The sequence below is a fragment of the Chrysemys picta genome, chromosome 2, assembly GCF_011386835.1.
Source record: "Chrysemys picta bellii isolate R12L10 chromosome 2, ASM1138683v2, whole genome shotgun sequence".
Classification (NCBI taxonomy): Eukaryota; Metazoa; Chordata; order Testudines; family Emydidae; genus Chrysemys; species Chrysemys picta.
In genome coordinates this window covers 94,688,454-94,703,254 of record NC_088792.1, presented here as the reverse complement: position 1 = coordinate 94,703,254, position 14,801 = coordinate 94,688,454, and the positions used below count along the sequence as shown (strand labels likewise).

General features: G+C 49.9%; 1 protein-coding gene across 4 annotated transcripts in view; it reads right to left on the bottom strand.

The window, feature by feature from the left end:
• The window catches only part of NME8 (NME/NM23 family member 8), a 62,058-nt gene extending 56,998 nt beyond the window's left edge, over positions 1 to 5,060 (bottom strand). The window contains exon 1 of one of the 4 annotated variants that reach the window (XM_065583796.1): positions 4,648 to 5,060. The gene's annotated coding sequence lies outside the window, so the exon portion shown is untranslated. The remainder of the gene's footprint in view (positions 1 to 4,647) is intronic. The other 3 variants (XM_065583800.1, XM_065583782.1, XM_065583792.1) reach the window with 3 other exon arrangements.
• Between the last annotated feature and the right edge of the window lie 9,741 nt (positions 5,061 to 14,801).

Below are 14,801 nucleotides of genomic sequence, written 5' to 3'. Positions count from 1 at the left end.
GCACCAGAACCATTGCGAGCCCTGAGTCCAGCGCTTGCAAACCTGTCTACAACTCCAATGCCAGAGGGCACCAGCGAGCCTGAGCTGGCAGAAGCAGCAGATAACCCTACCCAAGAGGCTCAGCCAGAGCCTGAGATACCACATAGTGCACCAGCGGACAGCGGTTCACAGTCAATGGAAACAGCCCCAGCACCTGCATCGCTTCCAGAGGGACCAAGCCCCAGTCCACAGTCCAAGGAGGAACTGATGTCTCCAGCATCAAGGGAACAGTTCCAGGCCGAGCAGGAAGCAGATGACAGCCTTCAGAAAGCTTGGGCGGCGGCGCGGAGCACCCCACCGCCTCTGAGCTCTTCTAACCGATCCCGGGTTGTTGTAGAACAAGGACTTTTATACAAGGAGACTCTTTCTGGTGGGCACAAGGAAGACTGGCATCCTCAAAGACAGTTGGTAGTTCCCACTAAGTATCGGGTAAAGCTCTTAAGCTTAGCCCATGATCATCCCAGTGGCCATTCTGGGGTGAACAGAACCAAAAACCGGTTGGGGAAGTCCTTCCACTGGGAGGGAATGGGCAAGGACATTGCTAATTATGTCCAGTCTTGTGAGGTGTGCCAATGAGTGGGAAAGCCCCAAGACCAGGTTAAAGCCCCTCTCCAGCCACTACCCATAATTGAAGTCCCATTTCAGCGAGTAGCTGTGGATCTTCTGGGTCCTTTCCCAAAGAAGACACCCAGAGGAAAGCAGTACGTACTGACTTTCATGGATTTTGCTACCCGATGGCCGGAAGCAGTACCCTTAAGCAACACCAGGGCTAAAAGTGTGTGCCAGGCATTAGCAGACATTTTTGCCAGGTTGGGTTGGCCCTCCGACATCCTTACAGATTCGGGAACTAATTTCCTGACAGGGACCATGGAAAACCTGTGGGAAGCTCATGGGGTGAATCACTTGGTTGCCACCCCTTACCACCATGAAACCAATGGCCTGGTGGAGAGGTTTAATGGAACTTTGGGGGCCATGATATGTAAATTTGTAAATGAACACTCCAATGATTGGGACCTAGTGTTGCAGCAGTTGCTTTTTGCCTACAGGGCTGTACCACATCCCAGTTTAGGGTTTTCACCATTTGAACTTGTGTATGGCCGCGAGGTTAAGGGGCCATTACAGTTGGTGAAGCAACAATGGGAGGGGTTTACGCCTTCTCCAGGAACTAACATTTTAGACTTTGTAAGCAACCTACAAAGCACCCTCCAACACTCTTTAGCCCTTGCTAAAGAAAACCTAAAGAATGCTCAGGAAAAGCAAAAGACCTGGTATGATAAACATTCCAGAGAACGGCCCTTCAAAGTAGGAGACCAAGTCATGGTCTTAAAGGCGCTCCAGGCCCATAAAATGGAAGCGTCGTGGGAAGGACCATTCATGGTCCAGGAGCGCCTAGGAGCTGTTAACTATCTCATAGCCTCCCCCACCTCCAACATAAAGCCTAAGGTATACCATGTTAATTCTCTTAAGCCCTTTTATTCCAGAGAATTAAACGTTTGCCAGTTTACAGCCCAGGAAACAGATGACGCGGAGTGGCCTGAAGGTGTCTACTACGAAGGAAAAAAGGATGGTGGCCGTGGAAGAGGTGAACCTCTCCACGACCCTTGGACGTCTGCAGCGACAGCAGATCAAGGAGCTGTGCACAAGCTTTGCACCAATTTTCTCAGCCACTCCAGGATGGACCGAACGGGCATACCCCTCCATTGACACAGGTAATGCTCACCCTATTAGAACCCCACCCTACCGGGAGTCACCTCATGCCAAAACTGCTATACAAAGGGAGATCCAGGACATGCTACAGATGGGTATAATCCGCCCCTCTAAGAGTGCATGGGCATCTCCAGTGGTTCTAGTTCCCAAACCAGATGGGGAAATACGCTTTTGCGTGGACTACCGTAAGCTAAATGCTGTAACTCGTCCTAACAACTATCCAATGCCACGCACAGATGAGCTATTGGAGAAATTGGGACATGCCCAATTCATCTCTACTTTGGACTTAACCAAGGGGTACTGGCAAGTACCACTGGATGAACCCGCTAAGGAAAGCTCAGCCTTCGTCACCCAGGCAGGGGTGTATGAATTCAATGTACTCCCTTTTGAGTTGCGAAATGCACCCGCCACCTTCCAAAGACTTGTAGATGGTCTCCTAGCAGGATTGGGAGAATCTGCAGTTGCCTACCTCGATGATGTGGCCATTTTTTCTGATTCATGGGCAGAGCACCTGGAGCACCTGGAAAAAGTTTTCGAGCACATCCAGCACGCAGGACTAACTGTTAAGGCTAAAAAGTGTCAAATAGGCCAAAACAGAGTGACTTACCTGGGGCACCAGGTGGGTCAAGGAACTATAAATCCCCTACAGGCCAAAGTGGATGCTATCCAAAAGTGGCCGGTTCCAAAGTCTAAGAAACAGGTCCAATCCTTCTTAGGCTTGGCTGGATATTATAGGCGATTTGTACCCCACTACAGCCAAATCGCCGCCCCGCTGACAGACCTAACCAGAAAGAAACAGCCAAATGCAGTTCAGTGGATTGATGAGTGTCAAAAGGCCTTTAACCAGCTTAAGGCAACACTCATGTCTGACCCTGTGCTAAGGGCCCCAGACTTTGACAAACCGTTCCTAGTAACCACAGATGCGTCCGAGCGAGGCATGGGAGCAGTTTTAATGCAGGAAGGACCGGATCAAGAATTCCATCCTGTCGTGTTTCTCAGTAAGAAACTGTCTGAGAGGGAAAGCCATTGGTCAATCAGCGAAAAGGAATGCTATGCCATTGTGTACGCGCTGGAAAAGCTACGCCCATATGTTTGGGGACGGCGTTTCCAACTACAAACAGACCATGCTGCGCTACAGTGGCTTCATACCGCCAAGGGAAATAACAAAAAACTTCTTCGGTGGAGTTTAGCTCTCCAAGATTTTGATTTTGAAATACAACACATTTTGGGAGCTTCTAACAAAGTGGCTGATGCACTCTCCCGGGAAAGTTTCCCAGAGTTAACTGGTTAACAATTGTTCTTGGAATGAAACATATTGTTAGTTTTTATATAATCAGTAGTATGTCTAAAGGTACATGTGTCTTATTAACTCTGTTTTCTCCTAGAACTCCAGGAAGAAATCACAGCCAGTGTGGAACCGAACGTCCAACACTATCTGTGATTTGGGGGGCATATTTATTGTTATTGTCATAACTATAAAGGGAAGGGTAACAGCTGTCCTGTGTACAGTACTATAAAATCCCTCCTGGCCAGAGACTCCAAAATCCTTTTCCCTGTAAAGGGTTAAGAAGCTCAGGTAACCTGGCTGGCATCTGACCTAAAGGACCAATAAGGGGACAAGATACTTTCAAATCTTGCGGGGTGGGGAAGGTTTTTGTTTGTGTTCTTTGTTTGGGAGTGTGTTCGTTCTCGGGACTGAGAGGGACCAGACATCAATCCAGGTTCTCCACATCTTTCTAAACAAGTCTCTCCTATTTCAAACTTGTAAGTAAATAGCCAGGCAAGGCGTGTTAGTTTTCCTTTGTTTTCTCAACTTGTAAATGTACCTTTTACTAGAATGTTTATCTTTGTTTGCTGTACTTTGAACCTGAGACTAGAGGGGAGTCCTCTGAGCTCTTTAAGTTTGATTACCCTGTAAGGTTAATTTCCATACTGATTTTACAGAGATGATTTTTACTTTTTTTCTTTAATTAAAAGCCTTCTTTTTAAGAACCTGATTGATTTTTCCTTGTTTTTAAGATCCAAGGGGTTTGGATCTTGATTCACCAGGAGTTGGTGGGAGGAAGGAGGGGGGATGGTTAATTTCTCCTTGTTTTAGATCCCAAGGGGATTAGATCTGTGTTCACCAGGAGTTGGTGGGAGGAAGGAGGGGGGATGGTTAATTTCTCCTTGTTTTAGATCCCAAGGGGATTAGATCTGTGTTCACCAGGAGTTGGTGGGAGGAAGGAGGGGGGATGGTTAATTTCTCCTTGTTTTAAGATCCAAGGGGTTTGGATCTGTACTCACCAGGGAATTGGTGAAAGGTTTCTCAGGGCTTCCCAGGGAGGGAAAAATTGGGAAATGGTGGCAGCGGAACCAGAGCTAAGCTGGTAGTTTAGCTTAGAAGTTTTCATGCAGGCCCCTACATTTGTACCCTAAAGTTCAAAGTGGGGATCCAGCCTTGACAACAACAGTGGGAGGGTTCTGGGGTTTAGCTGCCGTTACTACCGAGCCTGTCGGAGTCAAATGGCAGTTATGCAAAAGATCAGTCCTATCTCTTAACAGCATAAACGTATAGGCATAGAGATGTTCTTCCCATTTACCTGTTCTCTGACAAAACAAAACAATTGAAGGATCATGTTGTAATTGAGTGATCCTTCCGGTGGCCACCTTTCTCGGCACTCTAGCTGATACTGAGGCCAATCAACTGTACAGAACCTCTTTAATTTACTTTTAATCAACTGGTCAGATCCAAACACTTCCCAGTTCCCGAGAATGCATTCTAAGGGTGTACACTGTACCCTGCCGGCTGTACTCTGTTCCTGCCCCATAGGGAGACTCTGGGCGTCCCCAGGTCAAAACAGGTAGACACTGGGCGTCCCCAAGTCAAGACAGATAAAGTCCCCACTGGACTGTTCCTACCTTATCCAAGGGTCTGGTTCTGCACCGTCGCCCTATCCACAGGACCGGTTCCCCACCGTTGCCCGCAGCTGCTTCTCCACTGTCTAAGTGCGTTGCACCGTTGTGCCCTCCAGGGTCGAGCAAACCACGTCTCCGCCGAGGCCCCCGATGAAGTCACCGGTGCGCGCTGGGCGTCGGTCGTCGCTGTAATCCGTCGGCCGCCAGGAGGGATCCGGGCAAGGCTAAATTTCAGCCTCGAGCCCCACGTTGGGCGCCAAAACTGTTGCCTGCCTAAAAAAGGCCTCGAGATGGCAAACGGGTCCGTCGCCCGGTGTGCTTGGCACCAATAAAGACACCGAGGGGAGAAAGCAAGCCAAGTTTATTTCAGAGCTCTGAAATGGCACTAGGAGACCAGCATGTCTCAAATCAAGTGCAGCACATACAAATAAAATTTTCCCTTTTATATTCCAAGCAGTTTCTGTGTAAGCCTTTGTCTATTTCACCCTTACCCCTCCCTTCCAGACAACAGTTACAGCAGGTACACAGTGTGCATGTTAGAAACTTTCCCATTCACATGCTTATCTTTTGGCCTTGCAAGGCCTGTTTACAGCAGTCTGAGCAAAACAGCAGCTGTATGCTAGAGAAAAGCTGACCCTTACATTTCTGCTTCAGCATGTAAGCAGTTAGCACAGAAGTAGGTGAGAGTTCACAAAATGGAGTCACTGTGGCTCAGGTAGGCCCAGAGCAGAAGAGCTTCATCGGCACTTTTGGCCTTCCACTCTCCCGAGTTACCTGGTAGCTATGCCTAGTGACACCAACAAGCTGTCTACCTCCACCCTATACCTCACTTTTCCTCCAGCATTTATAATGTTGTTCAACATATAAAAAAGTGTTTTTAATTTATAATGAGTGGCACTCAGAGACTTGCTATATGAAAGGGGTCACCAGTAAAAAAGTTTGAGAGCCACTGTGTCACCTCCTCTTAAAAATTTCCAATGATGGAGATTCCACAATCTCTTTAGGCAATTTATTCCAGTGCTTAACTACCCTGACAGGAAGTTTTTCCTCATGTCGGACCTTAACTGCCCTTGCTGCAATTTAAGTCCATTGCTTCTTGTCCTATCCTCAGAGGTTAAGGAGAACAATTTACCTCCCTCTTCCTCATAACAACCTTTTATGTACTTGAAAACTGTTATCATGCCTCCCTCAGTCTTTGCTTCTCCAGACTAAACAAACCCAATTGTTTCAATCTTCCCTCATAGGTCATGTTTTCTAGACTTTTAATCATTTTTGTTGCTCTTTTCTGGAGTTTCCCTAATTTGTTCACATCTTTCCTGAAATGTGGTGCCCAGAACTGGACGCAATACTCAAGTTGAGGCCTAATCAGCACAGAGTAGAGCAGAAGAATTATTTCTTGTCTTGTTACAACACTCCTAATACATTCCAGAATGATGATTGCTTTTTTTGCAACCATGTTACACTGTTGACTCTCATTTAGCTTGTGATCCACTATGACTCCCAGATCCTTTTCTGCAGTACTCCTTCCTCGGCAGTCATTTCCCATTTTGTATGTGTACAACTGATTATTCCTTCCTAAGTGGAGTATTTTACATTTGTTCTTATTGAATTTCATCCTATTTTCCTCAGACCATTTCTCCAGTTTGTCCAGATCATTTTGAATTTTAATCCTATCCTCCAAAGCACTTGCAACCCCTCCCAGCCTGGTATCATCTGCAAACTTTAAGTGTACCCCTCTTCCAATGCACACCAAATAAAAATTAAAAAAACATCAGATTTGATTTCAATATGGTAATTTTAATTCAAATGCTTATGACATGCAGGTACTTAGCAGGAAAACTGTCACTTATAAACATAAGGCTGTTTGTCATCAAACATGTAAACATAAAACAGTGCAAGTGGATTAAACTTTTTCTAATTCACTCTAAAGCTGAAAGGAAGGATAAGACAATAAACCCATGGGAGCTGCCATGCTGTTTGTTTTCTAAGCTGTCAACCAAACTGGAACTGATGATGATAAGAGGAAGATAACAAACAATAGAGAGAGAGCAAGTGCCGGGCATGTCCCTGGCGAGTTAGCAACGCCCATCATAACTGCAAGCTACGGTATTTTTACAGGGTTTGCTGGCGTGACAGTTTCCCTTTAAAAGCCTTCAAAATCCTCCTGTTCGTCATCTGATATCATAAGTACATCAATGACATCTTGTGATACATTTGTAAGGCAGTCATCGTATGGATCGAATTCCGTATCAGATGGTGTGGTCTCAGCTTCGGCTTCCTCTTCATCTTGCCACAAGTAGTCGTCCTCCATACCATCTAATGATTTTGATATGCCACACTTCTTGAAAGACTTGATTACTGTTTCTGCATCAATATCATTCCAGGCTTTTATGACAAACTTGCACAAAACATCCAACTGTGGAGCACGCATGTTTCCTCCTTTTGTGAATGACTTTTCGCCGCTAACCATCCATTCACTCCACTGTTCTCGAATGCGATCTTTAAATGGCTTGTTTAGGCACACATCCAGTGGCTGTACCAACGATGTCAATCCTGCAGGAATAACTGCCACATCTGTGTTTAGTCTTGCAAGCCTTTGCTTGGTGCTGGGAGTTAAATGAGCCCTGAACATATCCCACACCAGTAGACTACATTTTTGAATAAGTCCACCTGGTCGCCTGCTCCATACATTATCAAGCCATAGCTTTACCCCTTCTTCATCCATCCAGCCTTTTTCATTCACATGTACAAAACAACCAACAGGGAACTTGAGTTTCGGCATTGTTTTTCTTTTAAAAATAATCATTGGTCTCAGTTTGCCACCATCAGCTGTGCATCCTAGTACCACTGTAAAACTGGACTTCTCATGTCCTGTTGTTTTAATTAAAATTGTTTTTTCACCTTTTTGATGGACAGTTTTATTTCCAACCATATCAAAATTCATTGGAGTTTCATCCATATTTCCAATACTACTTAACGCATAGCCATGTTTAGTGCGCTGTTTTATTATGTATCGATGGAAACTATTTACTTTGCTATCAAGATCTGCAGGTAATTTTTGGGCAATTTTCGTCTTTTGCCTCAGTACCATATTATGCCTTTCCATGAATCTAGTACACCAGGATACAGTGGCCTTAAATCTGTTGCTGTGATCTGGGTTAGATTTGGCCCACTGAAGTGCAAACAAACGTATTTTATTTCGTGTCACTACATAACCATTTTGGCGATGCTCATTCACCATGTCTGCTACATGTTTTTCGAGTTCTGGCCAATGTGGGGTGCCTCTTCTTAATGCACACTTACCCCTTGGCATACTCTTTAATGCTTTTTCATTTGCTTTCTAGTCCCGAACCATCTTTTCTGTTACTCCATATTGTCTTGCAGCAGCGCAGTTATTATGTTCCATGGCAAAGTTTACAACTTTAAGTTTGAAACTGGCTTCATATTTCTTTCTTCTTGCTGGTGGAGCCATGATGGGGTTTTGACTGTTGGACATTTGTATACTGTACTGTATGTACTGGTGCTATACTGTATGAACAGGTACAGATACTGGTGCTGTACTGTATGAACAGGTACAGATACTGGTGCTGTACTGTATGTGGTACCCAGTATACAACAACCAGCCAATCACGGCAAGCGATGTACCTTAACGGCGATTGGCTGGTTGTTGTATAGAAAGCCTGCTTGGATTGGTCAGCATTGCATCCCCTTCCTGTCAGTTCTTTTTCTGCTTCCACACAGCTCTCCCTGCCTGCCCAGCCCTCCCTGTCTCCAAGACAATCAGAGCGGTAGTGCAAACACGCCTCTTTCACCCGTCTGGCCCGCCCTTGTATCCTATTACCTCCTTCTCTGCCTCTCAGATCTCGCACATGCGCGCCAGGAGCGAGATCTGAGAGGCAGAGAAGGAGGTAATAGGATACAAGGGCGGGCCAGACGGGTGAAAGAGGCGTGTTTTTCTGGGCACAGCACTGATCTCTCTCTTGCTTGCTCCGCCCTTGCTGCTTTCATGCGGCCGCGGCCGTTTTTGAGCTCCCCCCACCATATGTGGTGACCGCAGATTCTCCAGGGAGGGCAGGCCGGGTGATGGCGGGGGAGGGTGCAGAGGGGTGTGCAACCCCCTTGGAAGGCAGATGCCCGAGGGGTGCTGCGCTGGGGGAGGCGGCTCAGGCTGGGGCTGGCGCCCCGCTGTGGGGGCGATGCTCGATAGGGGATTTTCTCCCACGTGGGATGATCGGCCCCATAACGCACCAGGGGATGCAGGCTGGGAGGGGAGGGGGAGTGCTGGTCTCCTTCCCCCGGCCCGCTGCAGCAAATGACTGCGCCCCCGCACTGCTCCTATAAGCGACCCCTTCCCAGGTGTCTCCACTGTCCCCTGCCCCCCACCTTCGCTGCTCGCATGCCCGTGACTGACGCCCACCCCTTCGCCCCTTGTCCCCAGTACGGATTCGTCAATCACGCCCTGGAGCTGCTGGTGATCCGGAATTACGGCCCGGAGGTTTGGGAGGACATCAAGTAAGTGCCGCTGCGAGGGGCCCCGACTCGCTCACTCTCTCTGTCTGGGAGCCGTCACCCCTTGGGGCAAGATGCCCTCCCGCCCCCCGCTGTTCGCCCCGATCCGCCCCTGGCCTGCTCCCGTGCGGATCGTGGCTCCCTTCCCCCGTAGGGATCCCCCCCGCCCGGGCACTCCGCGGCAGCCGCAGCTGGTTCCCACGCTCCTGTCAGGGCGGGAGGGAGCGGAGGCAGCCGCAGCAGCCCGGGAGACATATGCAGATTCGGCTCGGTTTCAGCACCCGGCGTATAAAACGACCCTCGATTTTTTAGAAGATTTTCCTGGGTTAAAAGGTCGTCTTATACACCGGAAAATACGGTACTTTCTTTGCCATTATCAAAATCATTGATGAAGTTATTGAACAAAACTGGACCCAGTGTTACCCGCACAAAATTCTCTGTTACTTGCACACTCTAGGGGCACCTACCTTTATCCAGTTCCTAGGGCTTAGGGCATAACCCTCTTAATTTAGACACCCACCCTTACCCAATTCCTAGGGCTCAGGGTGTAACCTTCTGTGAGTTTGCAGAACCTTTTACCAGTGAAAAAGCCTTACAGAGTAATATCTTTATTCTCTATTTATTAACAATTATCAAGCAGAATACACATGCTAATCATACAGTGCTATGTTCACCAATCCTGATCAGGCAGGTGGACTTTCCCTGTTGGCCTGGCAAGGTCAGTCTTGTTTAGATTCTGGTTGCTGCAGGTCACGGTCATGCAGAGGATTCTTAGCAGCTTTGATCTTAGGCTGTGTCTTAGAGGTGAGTTCTGCTTCCTCCAGGTCTTTCCTTCTTATTCTTCAGTTCTTTTCTGCTGGTCTCCTTGGTCATCTTATATAGTGAAACTTGAGTCCTGCTTAGTTATACCTTAACCAATCATTTTGCTAAAATTTTACTAACCAATCCTAACATATTGTAACAAAATTCTCTAACCTAGTTATACCCCACCACCTTAATTTACACCTAGCAAAATTAATTATGTAACAGACAGAAACAGTCAAAGAACCAGACAGAGATCATACAAACAAACAATAGAGAAGTGGGGACCATAAAGATAAAACAATAAAGAAATGAGGATTTCACAACCACAACTATTGATAGCATTCTTTCGGCAAGAAACTGCTTATCAGACTAAGTTTTCTTTAACCATGTTAAGATCTGTTTCTTTATGTGGTGATGCTATTAGGCCAAGACTATAACAGGGTTCAAAAAAGAAAGGACAGTTATCTGTTCCTTAACTGGCATTCTTCGATATGTGTGCTCCTGTCTATTCCACAGTAGGTGTGCGTGCTTGCCACGTGCACCGGTGCCGGAAGTTTTTCCCTTAGCAGTACCCGTACTGGGGGAGCTCCGCAGCGACCCCTGGCGTGGCGCCTGTATATTGCGCTATAGGGGGAGCCACGGGCTCTCCCCACCCTCGGTTCCTTCTTGCTGGATAACTCCGACAGAGGGGAAGGAGGGTGGGGTGTGGAATAGACAGGAGCAACACATCTCGAAGAACGCCAGTTACAGAACAGGTAACTGTCCTTTCTTCTTCGAGTGATTGCTCATGTGTATTCCACAGTAGGTGATTCCAAGCAATATCTGTTGGAGGTGGGTAGGAGTTCACAATAGTTCGGGATGAAGTACTGCCCTGCCGAACCCAGCGTCATCCCTAGACTGGGAGATGATCGCGTAATGCGAAGTAAATGTGTGAACTATGGCCCACGTGGCCGCCCTACAGATGTCCTGGATGGGGACATGGGCGATGTAGGCAGCTGATGAGGCTTGAGCCTTCATAGAGTGTGCCCTGATGATCGGTGGCCGGGGTATCCCTGCCAGGTCATAGCACGTGCGTATGCGGGAGAGCTGCTGGGTGGAGATAGGCTGCCCCTTTGCCCGCTTGGCCGAAGCAATAAAGAGTTGGGAGGATTTCCGGAACGGCTTAGTCCGATCCAGATAAAAAGCCACACCCTATACACATCGAGCATGTGGAGGTGGCGTTCCTCATTAGAGGAGTGGGGCTTAGGACAGAGCACGGGGAGAAAGATGCTCTGCTCCATATGGAAGGCGGAGACCACCTTCGGGAGGAACGCCGGGTGTGGGCGGAACTGGACTTTATCCCTATGGAAAACAGTATAGGGGGGTTCTGAGGTGAAGGCCCTGAGTTCCGAGACACTTCGGGCCGACGTGATCGCCACGAGGAAGGCCACCTTCCACGAAAGGTGCGACAGGAATACGTTGCCAGGATTTAGAAGGGGGGCCCCCATGAGACGGGACAAAACCAGGTTGAGGTCCCTTTGCGGAACGGGGGGCCTAGCATAGAGGAATGAATGGTCAAGGCCCTTCAGGAAACGGAAGGTCATCGAGTGGGAGAAGACCGATTGCCCCGGTGGGTGAAAGGCCGATATGGCTGTGAGGTTCCCCCCCCCGAACTGAGGCAGGTGCCAGACCCTGGGCCCTAAGGGATAAAAGGTAGTCCAGGACAAACTGGAGAGGTGCGGCGGAGGGGGAGACTCCTCGCTCACTCGCCCACCTGGCGAATCTGGACCACTTCACCACGTACGTCCAATGCGTGGATGGCTTCCTGCTTTCCAGGAGGACTCGCCTTAACCTGCTCCGAACACCTGTTCTCCTCATTCAACCACGGAGCAGCCACGCTGTCAGGTGCAGCGCGGCCAGATTGGGATGGAGGAGACACTGGCAGCACCCTCGGGGGGGGCCGCCAAGAGGCGTAGGAGGGACCTATACCAGTGCTGCCAATCGTATCGCCCTGAGTTCCTTGACATTTATGTGCAGGAACAAGTCCAGGGTCGACCACGTTCCCTGGGTTTGCATGTCTCCTATGTGGGCTCCCCAGCCGAGGTCCGAAGCATCGGACGTCAGGGCTGTGGACGGGTTGGCCTCCCTGAAGGGAACCCCTCGCAGCATATTGCTCAGGCAGGACCACCATAGAAGGGAACCCAGTATTGGGGATGGAACCGTGAGCACTTTGTCCAGACCGCCCCGAGCTTGGGAGAATTGGGAGGCCAGCCATATCTGGAGGGGCCTCATACGGAGTCTGGAATGGCGGACCACGTAAGTGCACGCCGCCATGTGTCCCAGAATCCGAAGACACGCCCTCTGGCTAAAACAATGGCCTTCACACCTTATCTTTTCCTGATGCATACATTCCTCATTCACATAAACAGATTGAAAATACAAACAGTAGTATTTTATATTGAGCAAAATGGCATTGCAAATTAAAGCTTGCTAAGTTTTACCATCAATAACCAAGACAATTTACATTGAGACCCAGGCCTTCAATGTTCCTCTAATCTACTTAACATAGACCCAATAGAGAATCCTGTCTCTTACTTACTAAAACCTTAAAACAAAGAAATGTATATTTAACTAGAGTGCCTAATTTGTAATACATATAGGAAACCATAGTAAACATTATAACTTATCCTAAAACAAAAGGGTGACCATAATCAGTCATAAGGATTGTTCTGGTCTGTCATTCCTTTTTGCTATTTCAAAAGAGTGGCTGACAGGATGAAATCAAATCATACATTAATTCTCATAGTACATTATAAAATCCAGCTCCTACACCCCCCTGCAAATAGTCAAAACCGTCTCTTTTCCTGCCTCTTGCCTTTAGAGAGTTCAGGTTGCGGGGCAGAGCGGGACTGCCGCTGAGACCGACACTTCTGGTCTCTGGGTCTTTAATATGGGGGCTCATATCTGCTCCTCGCAGGTTGAACCGCCGGAAGCGATTTGGCCTTGTCCATAGCCGGAGGGATGTAGAGGCCCAAGGTCTGCAAGGTGGTGCGGGAATCTTTCATCCCATGCAGCCTGACGTCCGTCTGGTCCACAAAGAATGCCTTGCCATCAAACAGGAGGTCCTGCATCAGGGATTGGGCCTCCGTTGACAGTCCCAACAAGAGGAGCCATGACGCCCTGCACATGGAGATCGCGGAAGCCATCGAATGGGCCGCCGTGTCAGCAGCATCCGACGCCGCTTGCAGGGCTGCGTTAGCCGCCGCTGACCCCTGTTCCACCAGAGACTTGAAGTCCTTCCTGTCCCGGTCCAGGAGGAGGGGCTCAAACTTAGGCAGAGACTCCCACAGGTTAAAGTCATACCTGCTCAGTAAGGCCTGGTGGTTGGCTAACTGAAGCTGGAAAGTAGCTGACGAATAAAATTTTCTGCCAAAGGAGTCCAGTCTCCTGGCATCTTTGTTTTTGGGGGTGGGTGCAGGCTGGCCCTGACGCTCTCTGTGGTTTACTGATTCCACCACGAGCGAATTGGGTGCTGGGTGGAAATAGAGGTATTCATGGTCCTTCACCGGCACAAAGTACTTCCTCTCAGCCTTATGGAGATTGGGGCCAGGAGGCAGGAGTTTGCCACAGGGAGTTCGAGATGTTGGCAATACCCTGGTGCAGAGGCAGGGCCACGTGGCTTGGTGCCGAGGGAGACAGGACGTTAAAGAGGGAATCAGATGGACCCTCCGTCTCCTCAGCCTGCAGCTGGAGGTTGGATGCCACCTGCTTTAGCAGGTCTTGGTGTGCCTTGAAGTCCTTCTGTGGGACCAATGGCGGAGGCGCCGCTATGGTGTCATCCGGTGCCGGGGAGAGGGCCCACAGGGAGCCTGGCGCCTCGGCCGGTGCCGGGGCGTCGAGTCCCAGATCAGAGTCTGGGCGCGGGTCCGCCGACTCGTGACCCACCGACTTGTCCCGTGGGCGGCCGGACGAGGCCAATGGAGCCTGGGATGCTCCGGCGACCGAACGGGCCCCCGTCTGGGCTGACACCGGTGGCCACGGTGCCCATTGGCACCACTGTCCTTGCCACTGGGTCCCCTGCCATTGGCCCGGCTGAGTGCCCGATGACAGTATGTGTCCCGGCAGAATGGCATGGACCGAGGATGGGTGGACGGGTGCTGAGGCCGAGGTCGCCGAAGAACGCTGGGTGCCCCGGGAGCAGTAGGAACGGTGCCTGTGACGACATCTCCTTCGGGACCTGGACCTCGACATTGAGGACCAGTACCCACGTGACAAACTGCTTCAGTACCCGTGATGGCGACACGAAGTCCGGTGCCCTGACGCCGAGGTGCCCCGGGGGGAGCCTCTGGCGTGATGTCTAGTCAAGCGGGAGCTGGAACGGGAACGATGACGTCTGTCCCGTCGAGAGTGGCTCCGGTACCCACGCCTCGCAGGTGAGCATTCCCAGTGCCTCTCTTGGTGCCTACGCTAGCTGGCAGGCGACGTAGAGGGTCCCCGGAACTCCTGTCCTGACGGCAGCTCAGACAGTCTGGCCAGCGTCGAGGGTGGCCGGGAGCTGCCAGAAGAGTGGCCGCTGCGCGCCGAGCGGTGTGGGCAGCGATCCTTGGAGCGGGAACTGCGGCTGGCCGGAGAGGTCTGGTGGGCACCCAAAGGAGGCTTGCCTCGAGACCTGTGGCCCGTACCCAGTTGCGAGCTCGGGACAGGCAGGGACATGATGTCCTTCACAGCCTGCACCGCCTCTGGCGTCGACGGCATCTGTACCGGTGGGGATACCTGGGCCGACGGTACCGGGCTGCTCCGCTCCCCGCAATAGTTGGAGGTCTTGAGCCCAGGGGGGACCGAGGGCGCCCAGCGTGGGACCAGCC